The 24,069-nt window shown below is 38.1% G+C and overlaps 1 protein-coding gene across 1 annotated transcript in view; it reads right to left on the bottom strand.

Moving 5' to 3' along the window:
* Nucleotides 1-24,069, bottom strand: part of CNTNAP5 (contactin associated protein family member 5) — a 1,232,224-nt gene that overhangs the window by 1,078,167 nt on the left and 129,988 nt on the right. The window lies entirely within an intron of this gene.

Below are 24,069 nucleotides of genomic sequence, written 5' to 3'. Positions count from 1 at the left end.
CCTGGGCCCCAACTTCTGAAAGGCCCCTCAAAACCCCAACTTTACACTTTTTTCTGATGACACCAAGTTTGATTTCATTACTAAGCTGCATAAAATATGGCTAATATGTATTTTTATTTTCCCTGTCTCTCTCTTTTTTTTAAGGGATCCAATATTTTGTTCTGTGCCCAGGGCCTCAACTGACCTTAATCTGCCTCTGGTGATGAAGAGATAGCCAACCTAACAGACAAAGAGATAGCCAAACTAACAGATGCAGAGTTCAAAGTTCTGGTAATAAAGATGTTCACAGACTTAACAGGAAAAAAAATTAAGCATGATAGGGAAGAAATGAAGGCTATACTAAGTAAAATGAAGGAACATCCATAGGAAACTAGAGGTGAAAAAAAGGACATCAGGGTTCAAATCAATAAATTGGAACATAAGGAAGAAATAAACAGTCGACTACTACAGAAGGAGGAAACATGAATTTTTAAAAATGAGAAGAGGTTTAGAAACCTTGGGGATAGCTTTAAACATGCCAACATCCAAATCACAGGGGTGCCAGAAGGAGAAGAGGAAGAGCAACAAATTGAAAAATTATGTGAAAAACTAATGAAGGAAAACCTCCTTAATTTGGAGAAAGAAATGAACACACTGGTCCAAGAAGCATAGAGTCCCAAACAAATTAGACCCAGGGAGGACCACACCAAGACATATCATAATCAAAATACCAAAAGTTAAGAATAAAGAGAGAATCTTAAAAGCAACAAAAGGAGGAAATTACCTCCAAAGGGGTACCTATAAAATTGTCAGTTGATTTCTCAAAAGAAACTTTGCAGGCAAGAAGGGACTGGTAGGAGATATTCAAAGTGATGAGAGGCAAAGGACATTTAACCAAGATTCCTCTATCCAGCAAAGCTATCATTTAGAATGAAATTACAGAGAAAGTGCTTCCCAGACAAAGTAAAGCTGAAGGAGTTCATTATAACCAAGCCATTATTATATGAAATGTTAAAGGGACTTATTTAAGAAAAAGATCAAAACTATGAACATTAAAATGACAACAAAATCACAACTATCAACAACAGAAGATAAAAAATAAAAACAAAAACAAACTAAGCAGACAACCAGAATGGGAACAGAATCAGTGGTAGGGGGAGCATGTGAACGGGTGTCATCTTGGAGGAGGAAGGGAAGAGAAGAAGGGAGAAGGAGGGAAATAGTCCAGGAATTAAAAAGCATAGTAGGAGAATGCAGAATAGACAGGGGGATGTAGAGAAGATTATACATATGACCCATGGACATGGACTGAGGGGGGTGAGACTGCTGGAGGGAGGGGGATGCTGGGTGGAGGGGAGCAAAGGGAAAAGAAATTTGGACAACTGTAACAGCAAATTCAATAAAACATTATATATGTATATGTATATATATATATATATGGTGGTTACAGGTGCTTGCTGTAGAGGTAAATTATTTAAAAAGCATAATAATAATTACTGCAACAGTAAAGAAGGTGGTTACCTTTAGGAAGGAGGGAGAAGGTATCCATAGGGGCCCAGCTTCTGGGTGTTGGCAATGTTTATTTTATTTATTTTTTTACATGAATGGTGCCTGTACAGGTAACTACTTTGTAACATATTATTAAGCAAAGCAGTTTTCTTTTAGAAATGTATCTTTAGGATCACAAATTTAGTTAAAAATTAAAAAGGAAAAAAATAACCCTCAACAAATGACCTAAGTTGATACATGGAAGAAGGACAGTGTCTTAATAGTTCTGGGTGAATTGGAAAGTAAAGAGAAGAGCCCTTAACTGCCCTCCTCTCTAATGGTGCAGTGACAAGCTGTTTCAGTTGACATAGGTTCTTTAAACAAGGCAGATGGTCAGAATACCTTGTAAATAAAGTTTTGCAGCTTCTGATAAGAAGAAAAATAATGTTTTATATTTGAGATATCGATGTACAAATAGACATCAAGGAAAAACTGAGGCAAGTATTAGAAGCTTAAGTGGGAAATCAATGTCTTTGAGACGTAAAGAAAATAATGGGAAGGACTGACAAGCCAAATTGAGAAGTCTGGAAGGTAACCTTTGAGTATTAGATAAGCCAGCACCTGGTGGGCTAGATCTGTTTCTTTAGCTTAAAAACTGGGCACATCAGGTTTATGTACAAAAACCTGAACAGAAGATAAATACTCTGTTAGCCTTCAAGAAAGTTTAAATTTTCCTTGGGAAGGCACATTAACTACCATCATTATGTGCAGAGCATCACAAGTATCTAGCAAACTCCTGTAGGTGGGACTGTAATATCCAGTGAGGGATAAACCACTGAAAATGTCTTTACCCATCAGAGATATCGCTGGTGATAGGATAGAGATGGGAAGGACCTGAGCAGAACCACAGCAGTGGGTGTGTTGGACTATGGAGTCATGAAAACTCTGAACAGTCAGTTTAGTGACTCAGGGTTTGGGGTTTGGAGAAATTGTGAAGTCAGAAATGAAAGCTGGTATTTGAAAGGGATCCCCACTTTATGATTAATGTGGAGGAGCTGGAAAGGGAAAATGATGTTAGAGAAATTTTTATGGCTCCCTGATGTATCATCTGCCTAAGGTCTTAAGTTCTGAATGCTCAGTATCTCTCACTGTGACTGCCCTTCTGGCTTTGCTTCATTTTGTAGTTTCTTCATCAGGGCTGCTTTTAGTTATCCACATTATGACTGAGAGGGAGGTACAGGAAAAATGTCTGACTTACTACATGATGTCAATAATCTTCTTATGTCCCATGCAGTGGCAAATATACACTGTAACAGACTCATAGTTATCAGTGTACATGTGACTCTGAGGTCACTAACAATCACAACAGGCTGAGACCATATGAAATGCCCAACCCCCACATCACAGCCAGAAAGGAGACTCCAGTTTATCTGTAATCACAGTCACTATATATAATAATTTTATTCTAAGAGATGGGGCTATGCTTTAGCCTGTTTTTATAACAGGCTTTCAGCAGTCTCAGAAATCCAAATACACTCCAAAATCTCAATAGTTCCACTCTTTTTTGTGTTGTTCCTTTACTCTTTGTGGACTTTTCCAAATAAGTGTATATAAAATTTGCCCAAATTTCATTTCATGTTTTGACCGTCTGCCAGCCAGATAATAGCTGGCATCTGATCAAGGATTTAGTTAAGTGCTTCATCTAGCAGTATTTATGCTACATAAATTATTCATACAGTACCATCCAGAACAAATTGCACTTTGATTATACAGTCATTTTTCAGTCCATTCATGTACCAGACAGAGATCACAGGAGATCAGAGGAGCCACACTTGCAAATGGATAATGAACTTGAGCTCTTCACCTGCTCTGTGTCCTCAGCTCCCTTTTCTGATGGTGAGCTTTTTGTCAAGGGCCTTTTTAAAGATTAAATAAGGTAAGAGAATGTGAAAGTTTTTTGAATGGTAAATGTACTGAATAAATAGAGATAGTTGTCCTTGGGAAGTACACTTTTAAAGTAGAATGCTTTGAGGTCACATAGATTTGCACTTGAATGCCAACCAGTTGTGTGACCCCAAAGAACAACCTCAGTTATCTGAGACTAAGTTTCGTTGCCTGAAAAATGAAAATATCAGAAACCATCATTCCCCAGTATGGCGGGTGTTCAGTAGAGTCTTCTCTTTTTCTGTGGTTCTTTGATGGCACTTGAGAGCATCATGATTGTCATTATTATTATTGTTTTTCTTTAATGTGAATATGTGCTTGGCTGCCAATCTGATTCTAAATTTTTGAAAGAAAATTAAGTTATTTATTGTCCTAACCTCCTCTCTTCCCAGGGCCAAACAGTGCTAAATATATGCACATATTTATATGTAACTTTAAAGGTGGATTATCTATTTGGTATATTACTTGCCTTTGTATATACACCCCAACTCCTAAACAGGAAGCCCTCTGCTCAATACAAAGGAGCCAGTCTGGACATAGGCATAGATTCAACGGGAAGATGGCACAGAAAGGAACACAGATGCTGTCACTGAGCTGACGTCAAAACAATCAAAACCTGAAATGAAATTCTGCAAACAATTGGACTTAGTGAAGCAAGTTAACAAGAAAAAAGGGTGATTCCTGTGCTCTCAATATGTTCAGTTTACTGAGTAACAGTAATCCTTTGAACACTTATTATAAGTTCACACAATTTACACTAAAAGTTGGAGCCATTACTAAGATTGTCTTGCACCTAAATTACCAGCAGGACTTATGTGATTTGAGGAGCCAAGTGAAAAATAAAACCTGAGTTCCTTCTTTAAGAAAACAGAAAAAGGGTCATTAAAATTGCTAAAATGCATATATCTATATTTTCCTTTTCTTCCTGGTGTCTTTGAGCTACTGAGGTATTTTTTTTTATTTAATGTTATATTTTTTTCAGGCAAGGAGATACTTGCAAAGTGAGTGCAGACTCTCATAAGTGCCCACTTAGCAAGAGAACCTCGTGGTTCAGCCCTCCTGCCAATGGCCCTGCAGATTCACCAGGCCCAGGTTTCAGTGGGAAATGAGCCTCCTCCTCCCATAGGCCTTCACTCCAACACAAGGAGGATGGGTGGCCCCTAAAGGATCAAGACTCTGTTCCAGGACAGATGTGGTATCCATATCAATAGTGAGCAAGAGGCTCCCCTCCACTGTGTCACCTTCTTACTGTGCCTTGTTGTTTTCCTATCTGGAGCAGGAACAGCTGTCTTGTCTGCTTGGAGATGCCAAGTGTGTGCCAGGTCATTGCTATGAGTGGAGGCTGGCAGCTCTCCTTGTGCCAGAGGGAAACCCAGAGTATCGGTATGTAAGAAGTTGGCAGCCCAAACTTCATTGTCAGCCAAGGCTCTGAGCCCCATGCATGTGCTTCTTTATCCCACTGAGCATCACTTACAAAATACAACTTCAAAGATAAAACTAAAAATTTTAAGAGTATCCAAATAGGGACCCTTCTGAGCATGGGGCACTGAGTGATGCACTGTTCACCTACTCACAAAGCTAATCATGATTACCTAATATTTCTCTGTTTTCTGGGATCTCCTTGCTTGCTGCCAGGATGTAAGCTATTATATAATACTTCTCTAGAAAATTCTGATTTTGTGCTTTTAATGTGATGGTGGCTTGGTAATACTCTGGTTTTCTAGAACTATGAGTATGTAAAGCAGATACAAGCTTATGTGAGAGTCTAAGGAAATCTCCTGGAAAGAACATTCATCAACCTCAAGTTGGAAAAGACATTTTTTGATTACTTTTTGGTTTCTGAAATGTATTACTGAAATTGTTATTATCTGTACCAAAAAAAAAAAAAAAAAGGTTCACCACTGCAGGGTTTCCACAACTGGTATGTGACTACAAGCAGCATGTTATATTCTGAATAAACTGTTTTTAATATTATATAAATAAGTAAATTTGGAAATCATTTATTTTGAACATATAAAAACTTATTAATATACTGCTCCTGTGCATATGACAGAGTAAATGGGCATTTTCACCTCTTCTGATAAATGACACAAAAGCATAAGGAGCAACAATAACAGAAATGCAACTATGTCACATGCTATCAATACAGAAATAGTGTATAAGAGAAAAGTTGGAAGGGCAAATGAATTAGAAAGTGGAAGAAGTGATTTTCTAAGCTACTCATCTTTTATAGATAGTTGTTGAGCACCAAGAAAAGGAAAGGAAATGAAGAAGCCAAATAACTTATATGCATGACTCATGGACATGAACTAAGGGGGGGATTGCTGGAGGGAATGAGGGTACCAGGTATAGGGGATAAAGGGAAAAAACTGGAACAACTGTAATAGCATAATCAATAAAATATACCTGATGTGAAACTATACTACAAAGCTACTGCACTTAAACAGTCTGGTACTGGCATAAGAACAGACATATAGATGAATAGAACAAAATAGAGAGCCCAGAAATAAACCCCCATCTATATGGTCAACTAATATTTGACAAAGGGGGAAAGAACATCAAATGGAGTGAAAAGAGCCTCTTCAACAAATGGTGTTGGGAGAACTGGACAGGGACATGCAAAAAAATGAAACTAGACCACCAACTTACATCCTACACCAGAATAAATTTAAGATGGATCAAAGACTTAAATGTAAGCCGTGACACCATAAAGGTTCTAGAGGAAAACATAGGCAGGAATATTTCACATATCCCAGGTAGCAATATTTTTGCCAATATATTTCCTAAGGCAAAGGAAATAAAGAAAAGAATAAACAAATGGGATTACATCAAACTAAAGAATTTCTGTTCAGTAAAAGAAAACATCAGCAAGATGAAAAGGAAACCAACCATATGAAAAAAATATTTGCCAATGATACCTCAGACAAGGGATTGATCTTCAAAATATATAAAGAACTTATACTTCTCAACACCAAGAAGACAGACAACCCAATTTAAAACTAAGCAAAGGACCTGAACAAACACTTCTTCAAGGAGGACACACAGAGAGTCCATGGATACATGAAAGAATGCTCAACATCACTAGCCATCAGAGAGATTCAAATAAAAATTATAATGAGATACCATTTTACACCAGTCAGAATGGCCATCATCAACAAATCAACAAACAACAAATGCTGGCGAGGATGTGCAGAAATGGGAACCCTACTGCACTGTTGGTAGGAATGCAGACTGGTGCAGCCACTATGGAAAACAGTATGGAATTACCTCAAAAAACTAAAAATGGAACTGCCTTTTGAACCAGTGATTCCACTGCTAGGATTATACCCGAAAAATCCTAAAACCCTAATTCAAAAGAACGTATGCACCCCTATGTTCATAGCAGCACTGTTTACAATAGCTAAGTGCTGGAAACAGCCTAAGTGCCCATCTGTAGATGAGTGGATCAAAAAAATGTGGTACATTTACACAATGGAATACTATGCAGCAGAAAGAAAGAAGGAACTCCTGCCATTTGCGACAACATGGATGGAACTAGAGAGAATTATACTTAGTGAAATAAGCCAAAGAAAAAAAATACCATATAATATCACCTAATACAGGAAACTAAACAACATAAACAAAAAAACTAAGTAGGACAAGGAGCAGAATAACAGTCAATAGGGGGAAGGGGGAGGGAGAGAAGGGGGATAATTAAGGAAAGGGTTTAGTCAAGGAATGTGTATAAGTGACTTATGGACATGGACAATGGGGAGGGATATGATTGTGGGAGAAGGAGTGGGCTTGGGGGGGTAAGCAATGGGGGAAAAATGGGACAATCGTAACTTAAAAACCAAAAAATAAAATTAAAAGAAAAATCAGTTGTCCCAAGGAACGGCACCTGGTTTTCTAGGAGATAGGTATTTTAGAAAACTATCATCTGCATATCTTTATGTACATTTCTAATTGTGTACAATGTGATCGTATTAATTTTTCAAAATTGAATAAATGTAAGGACAATAGCAGCCCTATTGCCAACAAAACAGTCAATATGACAAGCAACTATACTTTAAAACTTTTTTTAATGAGAAAGTAATGAATTAGAATTAATACCAGGGAATTGTTTTTAACTTCTAAAGCCTCTCTTACTCATGTCAACTATTAGAATTCACCCACGGAGAGTGTATTCTACCTGTGGTAGGGTTCACCTTCTTGGAGGTGTGATCATTTTCACTGTCCAATTCCCTGGTGTTTCAGGCAAGCTGATTAGTGGGGTCACCTTCTCCTGACATTCCCATTCTCCTTTCCTGAAGTTATAAGCCCCTATTCATTAATTTTGTACATTTATACACATATAAATATGTACACAATATCTTTACATTGTATCAGTCCCTCTTCTATCCAAACATGATGTTGAAATTTCATGTACCTCCTGTGGTACTTCAGACCAGGTGAATCCTGGGTAACCTCTGTATCTAGACTCAGTATCAACCACATTCTACATAGGTCCATTTTTCTAATTGTACAGAAATACCCATTCATTATGAAACATACATTCCTTCCTTGAGTCCACTAATTTCCCATTCCCTTGCCCATGCATGCAGTCTCACACTTACCTGACTTTGCCTAGTTCTGCCTGTTGCTATCCCTCTTATCACACACACTTCCCAAATTTCAACATCTGACAACTCACCTACTCCCTAAAAACTCCTGTCACTCTCAAATTAGGATAATTTTCAGACATTGTCTTATTTATAGACAAGTGTCATTTCTCTTTCCAGTTTATAAATCTCTTCAGGTGGGGGAAAAGTTTTCATTAACATTTTTATAGCAATTAATGAATTTTCCAATACAAAGTGGAGTTCTTTTTCCTCTCAGTTCTTCTTTTAGTTATTTTTAAGTAGCTTTATTGAGGTATAGTTTATATATGAAGACTTGTATATATTTAATGTGTGCGATTTGATGAGTTTGGCCTTATTCAAATAAATCTTTCAGAGAATTAAGGTTGATGACGATGGTTGTAAATTATAGTTATTAACTTTTTAAATAATGAAATACATATATCCTCATATTTTTTACTTTTAACTTGAACATGTAATTAATCAAGGCAATAATGCATATTAGAGAGGGAGAAGATGTCTATATATGCTAATATGCCTTTAGAATATCTGTATTACATATATCTGTGTTTTTATTGAACTGTAAAATAAATGAAAACAAGACTTTGCCATTGGTGTCCCAACTTCAGAAAAATGATATTTAAAATATACAATTGGGCATTAAGTTACAACTGTGCACTAGGCACTGTGATGGACACTGTGGTTATTGTAACAGAAAGTAAAGACTTAATCCTTGAGGATGAAGCCCCATGTATGAGCTCCTCCATGGTAATACATAGAATGCCAAAAGTGAGCCCAGGTACAAATGTATAAATATATCAACCTTTAAAAAACCTGTGGTTGCCTCAAGTGATTTATGATCTGTAAAAGATAAATAGAGTAAAACATCAAGGAACCCAATGGGAAATTAAGAATTATTAATAATCTCAATTCTCATTCATATTATAACGATTTATGCCATGAATTATGTTACATGCCTTACAATAGAACCTTTTTTTTAGAGAGAGAGAGTTTAAAAAGTAAAGGTAAGCAAAGTTACGTAACTTATTCAGAGGTTAATATTAGTTTTAATTTATTTCACTGTAAATATTAAAAAAACTCAGAAAATCAAGTACAATTAGGACAGAAAGAAAAAAAAAAACATTAAATTTTACAATGTGATGATCATTAGCTAATCTTACCAAGCCAAAGAAAACAAGTAAACAAACAAAAATTTTTAATAAAATGGGAGTAATTGAGATAGAATTTTTAAGTCACACTTGTGTAAAATGTAGGCCATTTAGCACTCCTCAGAGAATTAGGAAAGAACCATCAATTTATAACATCTATGACTAGAATGGACAAATGTTCCCTTGTTGAGGAGTGAATGAAAATTCAAAATATAGAGTGAGAAGTCCTCTCAATGACACATACTTACATTTATGAACAAATTATGCCAGTAATTTGCTTCAAACTAACCTAGAAGTCAGAATGTTGGTGTAGTAGATAAAATATATAGATGAAACTGAGTGACAAATAGATGTAACTCATTGCATTTCTTTTTTTCTTAAAAGAAAAAAGAATGAAGATTGTAAACGCTAACCACCTGGTTCAAATATTTGGCTGTATAGGAACTTAGAGAAATAAGGAAATTGTAATAAGGGTCTGAAGCAATTGTGTATGTATTGTATGTATTGTTATGATTAGCTACAGTTTTATTTCATTTTACTTATTTTATTTTAATTTTTTTATTATTTTTATTTTATTTTTTTAAATTTTATTTTTTGGTTTTTCAATTACAGTTGTCCCATTTTTCCCCCATTACTCCCCCCGCCAGCCCATCTCTTCTCCCACAATCATATCCCTCCCCGTTGTCCATGTCCATGAGTCATTCATACACGTTCCTTGACTAGCCTCTTCCCTTACTTATCCCCCTTCTCTCCCTCCCCCCTCCCCTCTCCCCCCTAATGACTACTATTCTAGTCTTTGCCTATTTAGTTCGTTTGTTTGTGTTGCTCCTTAGTTTCCTGTATTAGGTGATATGATATGGTATTTTTCTTTCTATGTCTGGCTTATTTCACTAAGCATAATTCTCTCTAGTTCCATCCATGTTAGTTCCTTCTTTCTTTCTGCCACATAGTATTCCATTGGGTAAATGTACCACAGTTTTTTGACATACTCATCTACAGATGGGCACTTAGGCTGTTTCCAGCACTTAGCTATTGTAAACAGGGCTGCTATGAACATAGGGGTGCATAGCTTTTTTTGAATTAGGGTTTTAGGATTTTTCGGGTATAATCCTAGCAGTGGAAACACTGGTTAAAATGGCAGTTCCATTTTTAGTTTTTTGAGGTAATTCCATACTGTTTTCCATAGTGGCTGCACCAGTCTGCATTCCTACCAACAGTGCGGTAGGGTTCCTGTTTCTCCACATCCTCGCCAGCATTTGTTGTTTGTTGATTTGTTGATGATGGCCATTCTGACAGGTGTAAGGTGGTATCTCATTGTGGTTTTTACTTGCATCTCTCTGATGGCCAATGATGTTGAGCATTTTTTCATGTGCTTATGGACCTTCTGTATGTCCTCTTCAGAAAAGTGTTTGTTCAGGTCCTTTGCCCATTTTCTAATTGGGTTGTTTGTTTTCTTGGTGTTGAGTCATATAAGCTCTTTATATATTTTGGAGATCAGTCTCCTGTCTGTAATATCATTGGCAAATATGTTTTCCCATATGGTTCGTTTCCTTTTCATCTTACTGATGTTTTCTTTTGCTGAACAGAAACTTTTTAGTTTGATGTAGTCCCATTTGTTTATTTTTTCCTTTATTTCTCTTGCCTTAGGAGATGTATCCGTGAAGATATTGTTACGTGGGATATCTGAACGTTTCCTGCCTATGTTTTCCTCTAGGACTTTTATGGTGTCACAGCTTACATTTAAGTCTTTAATCCATCTTGAGTTTATTCTTGTGTGTGGTGTAAGTTGGTGGTCTAGTTTCATTTTTTTGCACGTCCCTGTCCAGTTCTCCCAGCACCATTTGTTAAAGAGGCTCTTCTCATTCCATTTTATGTTCCTTCCTCCTTTATCAAAGATTAGTTGACCATAGAGGCCTGGGTTTATTTCTGGGCTTTCAATTCTGTTCCACTGATCTATATGTCTGTTTTTATTCCAGTACCAGACTGCTTTGATCACAGTGGCTTTGTAGTATTGTTTGATGTCTGGTATTGTGATTCCTCCTGCTGTGTTCTTCTGTTTCAAGATTGCTTTTGCTATTCGGGGTCTTTTTTGGTTCTATATGAATATTTGGAGGACTTGTTCTAGGTCAGTGGAATATGTCATTGGTATTTTAATAGGGATTGCATTGAATCTGCTTTGGGTAGTATGGCCATTTTGATGATGTTGATTCTTCCCATCCAAGAACATGGTATTTGCTTCCATTTATTTGTATCTTCCTTAATTTCTTTCTTCAATGTTGCATAATTTTCAGTGTACAAGTCTTTTATCTCTTTGGTTAAGTTTATTCCTAGGTACTTTATTTTTCTTGTTGCTATAGTAAATGGTATTTTCTTTTTTGTCTCTGTCTCTGATATTTTCTTGTTGGTGTACAGAAAAGCCTTAGATTTCTGTATATTTATTTTGTACCCTGCTATTTTGCCAAATTCACTTATTATATTGAGAAGTCTTTTAGTGGAGTTTATAGGGTTTTCTAGGTATACTATCATGTCAACTGCAAATAGTGATAGTTTTACTTTTTCTTTCGCAATTTGGATGCCTTTTATTTCTTTGTCTTCTCTGATTGCTGTGGCTAGGACTTCCAACACTATGTTGAATAGAAGTGGGGAGAGTGAGCAGCCTCGTCTACTTCCTGATTTCAGGGGGAATGCTTTCAGTTTTTGTCCATTGAGTATGATGTTGGCTTCAGGCTTCTCATATATAACCTTAATGATGTTAAGGTATGCTCCGTCTATTCCCATTTTGCTGAGTGTTTTCATCATAAATGGGTGTTGTACTTTATCAAATGCTTTTTCTGCATCTATAGATATGGTCATGTGATTTTTGTCTTTCATTCTGTTTAGGTGATGTATTATATTTATGATTTGTGAATATTAAACCATCTTTTCATCCCTGGGATGAATCCCACTTGATCGTCGTGTATGATCTTTTTGATGTATTGCTGGATCCTGTTTGCCAAAATTTTATTGAGGATTTTAGCATCTATCTTCATCAGTGATATTGGCCTGTAGTTTTCTTCCTTTGCTGTGTCTTGACCTGGTTTTGGGATTAGGGTAATACTGGCTTCATAGAAAGAGTTTGGGATTTTTCCCTCTTCTTGGATTTTTTGGAATAGTTTGAGGAGGGTAGGAGTTAGTTCTTTCCTAAATGTTTTGTAAAATTCACATGTGAAGCCATCCGGTCCAGGGCTTTTGTGTGCAGGAAGATTTTTGATTACTGTTTCAATTTCCTTCTTTGTTATTGGTCTGTTGAGACTTTCTAATTCTTCTTGATTCAGTTTTGGAAGGTTATATGTTTCCATAAATCTGTCCATTTCTACTAGGTTGTCAAATTTCTTGCCATATAGTTGTTTGTAGTAATTTCTTATAATTTTTTGTATTTCTGAGATATCAGTCGCGATTTCTCCTCTTTCATTTCTGATTTTGTTTATTTGGGTTTTCTCTCTTTTTTCTTGCTGAGTCTGTCTAGAGGCTTGTCGATTTTGTTTATTTTTTCAAAGAACCAGCTCCTAGTTTTGATTTTTTTTGGATGGTTCATTTAGTTTCTATGTCATTTAATTCTGCTTTGATCTTGATGATTTCCTTTCTTCTTTTTGCCCTAGGCTTTGTTTGTTGTTGTTGTTCTAGTTCTTGTACATTTAGGGTTAGATTTTATATTTGAGATTCTTCTAGTCTTTTCAGATATGCCTGTATTGCTATGGACTTCCCTCTTAGGACTGCTTTTGCTGTGTCCCACAGGTTTTGGGCTGTTGTGTGTTCATTGTCATTAGTTTCTATAAATTTCTTGTTTTCCTCTTTGATGTCATTGTTAACCCATTCATTATTTAATAGCATGTTATTCAATCTCCATGAGTTTGGGTGTCTTTGATTTTTTTTCTCTGAGGTTGATTTTTAGTTTCAAGACATTGTGGTCTGAAAATATGCTTGATATGATTTCAATTTTCTTGAATTTGTTGAGGCTTGTTTTGTGTCCTATCATGTGGTCTATCTTTGAAAATGTTCTATGTGCATTTGAAAACAATGTATATTTTGCTTCTTTGGGGTGAAAAGTTCTATATATATCAGTTAAGTCCATGTGGTTTAGTGTGTTGTTCAATGCCTGTATATCTTAGGTGTTCCTTCGCTTTGATGATCTGTCTAGTGTTGATAATGGAGAGTTGAAGTCCCCTACTATGAGTGTGTTGCTGTTAATATCTTTCTTGTGGTCTTCTAGTATTTGCTTTATGTATTTGGGTGCTCCTATGTTGGGTGCATATATGTTTATCAGTGTTATATCTTCTTGATGGATTGTTCCTTTAAGTATTATGAAATGTCCTTCTTTGTCTCTTTTTATTGGCCTTGCTTTGAAATTCGTTTTGTCTGATGTGAGGACTGCTACCCCAGGTTATTTTTCAGGTCTGTTTGCTTGGAATATTTTTTTATATCCCTTTACTTTCAGTCTATGTAAATCTGTTGTTTTGAGGTGTGTTTCTTGCAGACAGCAAATATGTGGGTCCTGTTTTCTTATCCATTCGGTAACCCTATGTTTTTTAATTGGAGCATTTAAACCATTTACATTTAAGGTTATTATTGACATGTATTTATTCATTTCCCTTTGTATCTCTGTTCCTCTACTCTTTTTTTGTTCTTTCTCTTCCTTTTTCTTAGAATATTCCCTTTAGCATCTCTTGCAATGCTGGTTTGATGGAGATGTATTCTTTTAGTCTTCCTTTGTCTGAGAAACTCCTTATTTCACCTTCTATTTTGAATGAGAGCCTTGCTGGGTAGAGTATTCTTGGTTGTAGGCCTTTGTTTTTCATTGCTTGAAATATTTTTGACCATTTCCTTCTGACTTGTAATGCTTCTGTTGAGAAATCGGTCGATAGCCTTATTGGAGCTCCCTTGTAAGTTATTTGCTCTTTTTCTCTTGCTGCTTTTAGGATTCTTTCTTTGTCTTGGAATGTTGCCATTTTAACTATGATGTGCCTTGGAGTGGGTTTCTGGGGGTTCCTCTTTATTGGAACTCTCAGTGCTTCTTGGACTTGCATAACTTTTTCTCTCATCAGGTTCGGAAAATTTTCTGTCACTATTTCTCCTATTAGTTTTTCAATTCCATGCTCCTTTTCTTCTCCCTCTCTTATTCCTATGATCCTGATATTATTTTTTCTAATGCTATCCTGTAATTCCCTTACATCTTGTTCATATTTTTTCAATCTTTTTTCATTTTGCTGTATCGTTTGAGAATTATTTCCTACATTATCCTCTAACTCACTAATACGATCCTCTGCTTCATTTAGTCTGCTTTTGACTGATTCTACTGTGTTTTTCAGTTCAGAGATTGCATTCTTCATTTCTTCCTGGTTCTTGTTGATAGTTTCTATGTCTTTTTTTATGCTGGTGTAGTTCTCTGCAAGTTCCATGTAATTTTCTTGGAGCTGTTGGTAACTTCCTTGAAGGTTGTCATAGTTGTTTTTGAGGTTTTCGAGCATATTGAGCTTCTTCACCACCACAGTTTTGAATTCAATGTCTGACATTTGGGCTATGTCTATACCATCTACCTCTCTTTCTAGGGATTCCTCTTTTCTTTTCATTGAGAGGTTGTTTCTGCATCTTACCATGTTGGATTCTTCTTGTTTGTTTTTGTTATTCGGATTTGTCTGCTTTGCCTTTCCACCTTTGTGGTATGAGATTCTTTATGGTATATCTGGGGGTTTCAGTGGTGCAGTCTCTTTGATCTCCTGAGCCTGAAGTTCTTGGGGTATCTTTTATATCGTTTGTTTATGCTGTCTGGTTATATTTCAGATGCTTTTTGTTAGGATCTTTTTGTTCTGGCTAGTTGACTTTATCTTGAATTCTTTTGTGGAGATGTCAGTTCAGCCTTTGTGTGTTGTCTTGTTTTTCTGTATCCACAGCTGGTCTAATGAGGTGGGTCAGAGGTTCTTGTTCCTTGCAGCAGTGGGCCCCCAAGGTGTCTTTGCAGGCACACCTGTGAGCGGGTAAGGTGGCCCGAGAGTCCGTCTAGGCCTGTCGCATAGTGCTCCGGGAGTTTCCCAAGGTGGCCAGGGATCTAGCCTCAGGCCTGCCGCACTGTGCTCCAGGAGATGGACTCTCGCCTGCCAGTGCTGGGCCCCTGACCCTCGTGTACAGTGGAAGTGAGCAATTGGTGCCTATTGATGTAGGCAAGGTATTTTGGCACTTGTGCACCCCTGCTCGCCCAAGGCAGCCAGGGATCTAGCCTCAGCGCAGTGCTCCGAGTGAGTGTCTGTAAGTCCTTGCTGCCTGCTGTTCCTTGCGCGCCCCTGTTTGCCCAGGGCCGCCGGGCAGCTAGCCTCAGCACAGCGCTCCGGGTGAGTGTCTGTGAGTCACTGCTGTCTGCTGTTCCGGCGCCACAGCCGTCCACCGTTCCCGCACCCGCCTGGGCAGGTACGCGTGGAGCCCGAGAGAATGCTCTGCGTTCCGGCCTGGCACTCGGGCCTGGCTCCCACTGGAGCTGGCCAGGGGCAACTGCGCACAGTCTTCCGTATATCCAGAGGTCCCTCCCTGTGCCCTTTTGGGCACTGATCTTATGTCTGTTGGGATGTGTCTGAGGGGCTCCTGGACTCTTAGCCCTGCACACCTGGGCCAGTGAATGATGGCACTTCCCTATGCGCGCCCGGGACCCAAGGGGAGTGTTGGGGAGTGATCACGCACACCTCTGTGCCTGAGCTCCTCAAGAATGTACTTTCACCCCCAAACTTTCCCCCCGCTCCATAGTTCACAAGAGAAAAATATAAAGAAAAAAATTACGATTTCACTTGCTCAGCAGCACACTGTCTCCTGTCCTTCAGCGCCAATGCCACCTGGTCGAGTCCCATCTCTGCCAGCAGGCAGAGATCCGCTTTCCTCCTGACTCCCTTCTGGGGAAGCCTGTGGTCACCAAAAAGCCTTTGTGTCCTTTCAGCCGCGGCTCGGGCAGTCACCCCAGTCAAGGATCCTGTCTCATCCCTTTTTTCTCTGCTATCCCTATCCTCACTAGGCAGGTTGTTCCCAGATGGTTTTTCTCTAATCCAGCAGTGCCTTGGCTCAACTCCTGCCAGTGTCCAACTGCTCACTGAGATGTTCTGTCTGAAATTAGTCCAAACTACAGACAAGTCTTGAGAGCCTGAGAGTGCAGCCTCCCCTCACTCCTCTGCCATCTCCCGATCCTCATTTTGAGATATAATGATTTTTAACAATTTCAGTTGAATTCGGTTTTTCAGCTGTTTTAGACTTAAATAGGCATACTGACTTCAAAATTGCAGTTAGTTTTCTTCTATCACATCAAGCTTTTTCTGTACAGCTTATCTTAATGTGACCACTCTAGGCTGGATAGAGCCTGGATTTAAGGAAGTACTAGAGCTCTCCTATTGGCTGAGAGCAAATCTCCCTGGAGTGGGGAGGGGTGGGGGATAACCTTGAAGATGAGGTACAGGTTCATACTTGTCTAGGCTATTTAGTTACACATGAGACAATGTGATGAGAGGTGTGCTACTCTATATAGTGAATAATATTCTGAAGTGTAGTCCGAGTTCTTGTCTGTATACAAGGAGTTAGCAGAATTTATTTTTTAATTTACATATGTACTTATTTCATTTCCTTCAGATCATGTCTGCCTCTGCAATTTCTCTTCGTAAGTGCCTAAACAACCCTGATTTGTTTTGTTATATCTGTGGCAGTTTCACCATTCCCAGGCAAAGGACAAACATCAGCACATTTGTCAGGCAAGCCTATTTTGCATATTTTAAAGTAAAACTTGGTGATCAAGATAAGTCCTGGGCCCCTCACAAGGTGTGCAAGCAGCCTGTCAATAGTTAATGGATGTGAATAAAGGGAACACGTGATAAATTGCCTTTTGGTAAACCTATGATTTGGCAAGAGCCCAGAGATCATTCAAGTGACTGTTACTTTTGAATAGTGAAAATACCAGGATAGAACAAGAAAAATAAACATAAAATAGAGTATCTTAGTCTACTGTCAACTATACACCCAGTGCCTCATTCAGCTGAAATCCGAGTGCAAGTTTTCATTGAACTACCCTCTTTCAGAAAACAGGAGTATGGTGAAGAACAGCAATGATGAAGATTTTGAAATTGAGGATGACTCTGTTTGTAAGGGATTTGATCAGCATGAGTTGAACGATTTGGCACTAGATTCGGGACTATCCAAAAAGCCTTCAGAACTCCTAGCATCAAGTCTGCATGAGAAAAACTTGTTTGAAAAAGGAGCAAAAACATCCTACTTTTGATCAAGAGAAAGTGCATTTCTGCAGTACTTTCAAAGTGATGGTGGCTTTGTGTATTGCCATAATATACATGGTTTAATGGAGGAATTGGGAATTCCAGTCTAGCATACAACTGAATGGCGACTGTTTATCGATAGCTCAAAGTGGAGCTTGAAGTGTGTCCTCTTCCACAATGGCAATTTATCTGGTGCAGTCCCAATTGGTCATTAAGTTTGTCTTCATGAATATGAAGACATAAAGAGAGTCATTGATCTGTTGCAATATCACAAACACAATTGGATTATCTATGTTGACCTTCAGATGGTCTTCTTCCTCCTTGGTCAGCAATGCAGATACACCAAGTATTCCTGTTTTCTGTGTATGTGGGATAGCAGAGCTTGTGAGAAGCATTGGGTGGAGTCAAATTGACATCTAAGATCTGTCCTCAAATATGAGCCACTTGTTGACAGAAAGAGTATTATATTCCCACCTCTGCACATAAAACTGGGTATCATGAAGCAATTTGTGAAAGCTTTGCCAACTGAAGGAGACTGTTTCAATATCTCATTTTGGCATTTCCTAGCCTGTCATCTGAAAAGATAAAATACCTTAATATGTATGTTTGGTAGCAGAACTTTACTACTTGTACACAATTTGACTTACAGTAACAATATATAGCCTTTATATGAATAAAGTAACTAAATAAACAGTATATTCAGGTAATGTTTTTCTTTATTTTCCTTTGAATGTACATTTTGTATGATTTTTGGAACAAAGGGAGGGTAACCTGTACCTTAAAATGTTAATGTGATAGAGAAAAACTGGCATCATTTTTGGATTCAGATGCCAATAGTCAAAAACAAGTGTCAGGTCTAACACAACAAACATTGTGTCCCCAGTGAACTGTATAAATTTATAGTGAACATCATAAGGACTTGACACGCTATTGCAAATTGATTGCCACAGTAAGATTATGCTAAGTAAAATAAGTCAGGCAGAGAAAGACAAATACTATATGATCTCAGTTATATGTGGAATCTTTAAAACCTTGTATATTAAATATATTTTATTATTAATATTATATAATTATTAACTTACATATGATATACTATGTTTATATTGTATTTAGATATTTAAGAGTGCCCTGGCTGGTTTAGCTCAGTGGATTGAGCGTCGGCCTGCGAGCTAAGTGTCGCTGGTTCGATCTTCCAGTCAGGGTACATCAGAGAAGGAAAACTCTGACTCCAAAAAACCTCCGCTGCCTTGCGGCATACCTCTTCAGGGGAAAGGCTAAGGGAGTAAACCCCGACAGAAAATCCGGAGCCGGAGTCCCTAAGGCGGTTTGACGTTGTAGTCAACACCGGCAACTCCTGCGGCGCACCTGAACCCAAGCTGTATCGACTCCGTCTTTCCCTTGGACCCTTCAGCTGCGAAGAGAGGGGGGTCTGCTGCATGGGCAACAGCAGACCCTCCATATTACCCTGCCCAGGCTCTGTAGCTTCAGCGTCATCGCAAGATGTCGATTCAACACGGGAGGAGACAGATACCATGTCACTCCCGAGTCGGACTGCACAGCCATTCTTGGCGGTGCAGATAGACTCTGAAGAAGCTACACCATCGTCTCTCGAGACGGACGGCTGCCGATGACGACGAGATATTTAAGATGACAGACACTTGGAAATTCTTATGTGTAGGAAAATAAAATCAAAAATAATAAGAGCTAATATTTATTGTACATTTTGAATGTGCCTGGCACTGTCCTAAGTGCTTTACTTGATTTATGTCATTTATCATAACAGCAATCTTAGAAAGTAGTTAATATTTTTCATCAAATTCAGAAATAAATAGTCTGAACTTTAGAGAAATTAAGTGATTTTTTCAGGCTAGATTTCCCCAGGGGACCAGGAGGCAGCTTTCAGAACACAGATGGAGCAGTCAACTTTCACCAGAAGACTCCTTTCTTCAAGTGGAGAGAGGATCTTGGTTCCTCTTGAATTAATGTAATGAGAGTAGAAAGAAACACAGAATGACTAGTTTTCTCATTGCTTTCATATTTACTTCTGTGATTTCTATTGGTGTTACCACTTCTCTGTAGTAAAAGAGTAACTGAACCCCCAACAGACTGAATAGTCTGCCTGAGGTGTGGTCACAAAGCCAACAAATGGGCAGAAGACCCTGATCACTTCACTTTTTGCCTATGTTCCTTTCATGTGCAAAATAAGTCAGAGCCCAGGATATAATTATACCCTGGAGATGATTTCAAATATTTGATTTTATTATTTAACAATTTTCTCTTGCAGTTTCTTAATTTGTTGCATGTAGAGATTTATTTATTTTATTTATTTTTTGAAAAGTGGTCCAAGGGACATGGATGCTTGTGTGCCTCTGGCATTGTTTTTAACATTTGTACAAGAAAACTCAAAGGTCAGTTTTTAAAAAGTATAATGTATTTTGCTTCCTTGACATTTAATTCTGGTGTAGGTAGTACTGGAGGGGATGGAAGCCTCACTGTTTAGTTCAGTTTGGGGGGAGGTCATGGCTCTTTTCAGCATCTGCAGTAGGTCTTAGAAGACTCATAAGCAAGTGCTTTGGAAGCTAATAGTGGTCTGATAGTGATATAAAGTCAGGAACTTCATCAACCTGTGAGAAAGGCAAGCATAAGACAACTATGGTTGGTTTGCAACAGAACTATAAATACCAATCTATTTTGAAAACAGATTATGTCTAATAAATATGCCTAATTCTCTTTGGAGAAAGACCTGAAGTAAGTGATCAAGATGAATGGCCATTTAAATATCCCATGTTGATAACATTGAGTTGCAGTTTTTAGTCCAAACATCAAGAGCCCATGGATTTTTTAGGACAGCAGTGAGTGAATCACTTAATTAAATAAGCTTCAAACAAAATATAGGGATCTATTCTTTTTTATATTTATTTTTTAAATATGTTTATTAATCTTAGAGAGTGAGGAATGGAGAGATAGAGGGAAACATTGATGTGAGAGATATTGATAGGTTGCCTCCCATACACACCCCAACTGGGAATCAAACCCACAGCCTACTTATGTGTCCTGATGGGAATCAAACCCACAGCCTTCTGATGTCGTCGGCAGCCGTCCGTCTCGAGAGACGATGGCGTAGCTTCTTGAGAGTCTATCTGCACCGCCGAGAATGGCTGTGCAGTCCGACTCGGGAGTGACAATCCCTGCCACACTTGTTACAGGTGAAGACAGATGGCTGTTGTTGCTGCTGTTGACGCTGCTTCCGCCTCGATCTTTTCTGGACCGCCTCCTCGTTGCGCGCAGCCTCTGCCCGTGACGTACCTTGCCTGACCGCGAGCCTCCAGGCTAGGCGGTCGTCTGCTTGAACTTCCCATGTGTTGAGATTAATGGAGCATTGTGTCATGTCCTTTTTGCAGATGTCTTTGAACCGCAGTTTTGGGCGCCCTGTCATCCTCTTGCCTTCTGCTAGCTCGCCGTAGAGGAGGTCTTTGGGGATACGGCCTGCATCCATTCTTTTGACATGGCCGAGCCACCTGAGGCGTCTCTCACTAAGAACTGCATGCAAACTGCTCATGTTTGCTCGCTTCAGCACCTCGGTGTTGGGAACCTTATCCTGCCAGGCGACATGCAGGACGCGTCGCAGGCACCTCATGTGGAAGCTGTTGAGTTTCCTTTCGTGCCTTGCGTAGGTGGTCCACGTCTCGCTGCCATAGAGGAGAGTGCTGAGTACGCAGGCTTGGTAGATGCGCAGTCTGGTTTTCTCAGTGAGGCTGGAATTGTTCCACGCTCGCCGGTTCAGTCTGGCCATAACTGTGGCTGCCCTGGCGATTCTCCGGTTGACCTCCAAGTCGACTGACAGAGAGCTCGAGATGGTGGACCCGAGGTAAGTGAAGTCGTTGACAACCTCCAGGGTGTATCCGTCGATGGTGATGCATGGGGGGGTCCCCGTGCCTTGAGCCATAACATTCGTCTTCGTCAGGCTGATGGCTAGTCCAAACTCCTTGCATGCGTGGGAAAGGCAAGTGACTAGCTGCTGGAGTCCCTCTTCGGAGTGTGATGTCAAAGCTGCGTCGTCGGCGAAGAGCATCTCACGGAGCCTTCTGATGTACAAAATAACAATCCAACCAACTGAGCCACACTGGCCAGGGCTATTCTTTTTTATTTTTAATTGAATTTATTGGGGTGGATTGGCTAACACAATTATAGAGGTTTCACATGTACAATTCTATTATACATCATTTGTATATTGTATTGTGTGTTCACCATATAAAGTCAAGGCTCCTTCCATCATCACTTACCACACTTTATCCTCTTCTAGCTCCCCCTCATCCCTTTTCCTCTGGTAATCACCATACAGTTATCTGTGTCTATGATTTCTTTTTCTTTTTTCATAATTCTTCTATCTTTTCCACCCAGTCACCACAAACCATCTCCCCTCTGAGAGCTGTCAGTCTATTCTCTGTACCTATGAATCTGTTTCTATTTTCTTTGTTTTTTAGATTCCACATATAAATGAGATTATATGGTACTTATCTTTCCCTGACTGCTTTATTTTACGTAGCTTAATGTTCTCCAGTTCCAACTATGCAGGTGCAAAACATAAGATTTCCCTTTTTTATGGCCTAGTAGTATTCCATTTTGTAAAAGCACCCACTGATTTATCCACCCATCTACTAATAGGCACTTGGTTGTTTCCAAATCTTGGTTATCGTACATCATGCTGCAATAAACATAGAAGTACATATATTCTTTCATATTAATGATTTGGACTTCTTCGGATATACTCCCAGAAAAAGAACTGCTGGGTCATGAGGCAGTTCCATTTTTAACTTTTTGAGTTAATTTCATAAAGCTTTCCATAGTGGCTGTACCAATCTGCATGCCCACCAACATTTTGCATTTTTCCACATGCTCGCCAGCACTTGTTTGTTGATTTATTAATGACAGCTATTCTGGCAGGTGTGAGGAGATAGTTCATGGTGATTTTAATTTGTATTTCTCTGATAATTAGTGACATTGAGCATTTTTTCATATGCTTATTGGCAATTTATACATCCTCTTTGGAGTAGTGTCTATTCAAGTTTTTTTTTTAAATTTTTTGAATTGTTTGTTTTCTTGGTGTCGAGTTGTATAAATTCTTCATAAATTTTGGATTTTAATCCTTTGCAGATATATCATCAGCAAATATGTCTTTCCATTCAGCAGTTATCTTTTCATTTGGTTGATGGTTATATTTGCTATGCAAAACTTTTTCACTTGATGTAGTCTTATTTATTTATTTATTGTTTTTCTATTACAGTTGTCCTATTTTTTTCCCCATCACTTTCCCCTACCCCACCTACCCTGCCTCTCCCACAGTCAATCCTCATTTATTTATTTCCCTTTTGTTTCCTTTGTCTGAGGAGATATATTAGAAAAAAAGATATTGCTATGAAAATATCCAAAATTTTACTGCCTATTTTTGTTCTAGAATTTTTATGGTTTTGAATTTAACATTTAAATCTTTAATCCATCTTGTGTACGATGTCAAAAGGAGGTGTAGGCTTGTTTTTTTTTTAAACATAGCTGTCTAAAGATCACACCACCATTTATTGAATAGAATATTCTTACTCCATTGTATGTTTTTGCCTTCTTTTTCAAATATTAACGAACTATAATGGTATGGCTTTATTTCTGGCTCCTCTTTTCCCTTCTATTTAACTATCTGTTTTCATGTCAGTATCATGCTGTTTTAATTACTATGACCTTATAATATAATATGATATCAGGTAGCATGATTTCTCCAATGATTCCTCAAGATCCCTGTAGCTATTCAGGGTCTTTTGTTGTTCCATATAAATTTTTGGAGTATTTGTTCTAATTCTGTGAAATATGCTGTTCGTATTTTGATAGAAATTGTGCTGAATTTATAGATTGCTTTAATGATGTAAATTCATCCTATACACTAACACAGTATATACTTTCACTTCTTTGTATCTTTTTCACTTTCTTCAGTGTTTTAATTTTCTAAGTACAGGAATTTTACATTATTTGTTAAATTTATTTCTCAGTATTTTACTCTTTTTGAAGCAATTGTGAATGGATTGATTATTTAGTTTCCCTTCCTGATAGTTCATCATTGGTATAAAAGTTTCAACTAATTTATGAATATTTATTTTGTATCCTTCTACTTTACAAAATTCATTTATCAGTTCTAGTAGTTTGGTGGAATATTTAGGATTCTCTATATACAGTAGAATGTCATCTGAAAATAATTACCATTTTATTTATTCCTTTCCACTTGGGATGTCTTTTATTTCTTCTTGTTTGATTGCTGTGGCTAGGACTTCCAGTACTATGCTGAATAAGAGTGATGAGAAAAGACATCATGTCTTTTTTGCAATCTTAAGGAAAATGTAGTTTTTCCCATTGAGTATAATATTGGCAGTGGATTTGTCATATAAGACTTTATTATATTGAGGTATGTTCCCTGTATTACCACTTTGCTGAGAGTTTTTATAAAAAATGGGTTATGTGTTTATGTGTTATGTGTTTATTCCTGAAGTTTGGGATAAAAGTGTGCACTTTATTATGTTAAACTCATTCTCTTCTATGCATTGTTTGCTAATAATATTTGTCATAAATTTCCCTGGCTGG

This window comes from Furipterus horrens, unplaced genomic scaffold, assembly GCF_987537825.1.
Source record: "Furipterus horrens unplaced genomic scaffold, mFurHor1.1.pri manual_scaffold_1, whole genome shotgun sequence".
NCBI lineage: Eukaryota > Metazoa > Chordata > Mammalia > Chiroptera > Furipteridae > Furipterus > Furipterus horrens.
This window is presented reverse-complemented; position numbering and strand designations above follow the sequence as displayed.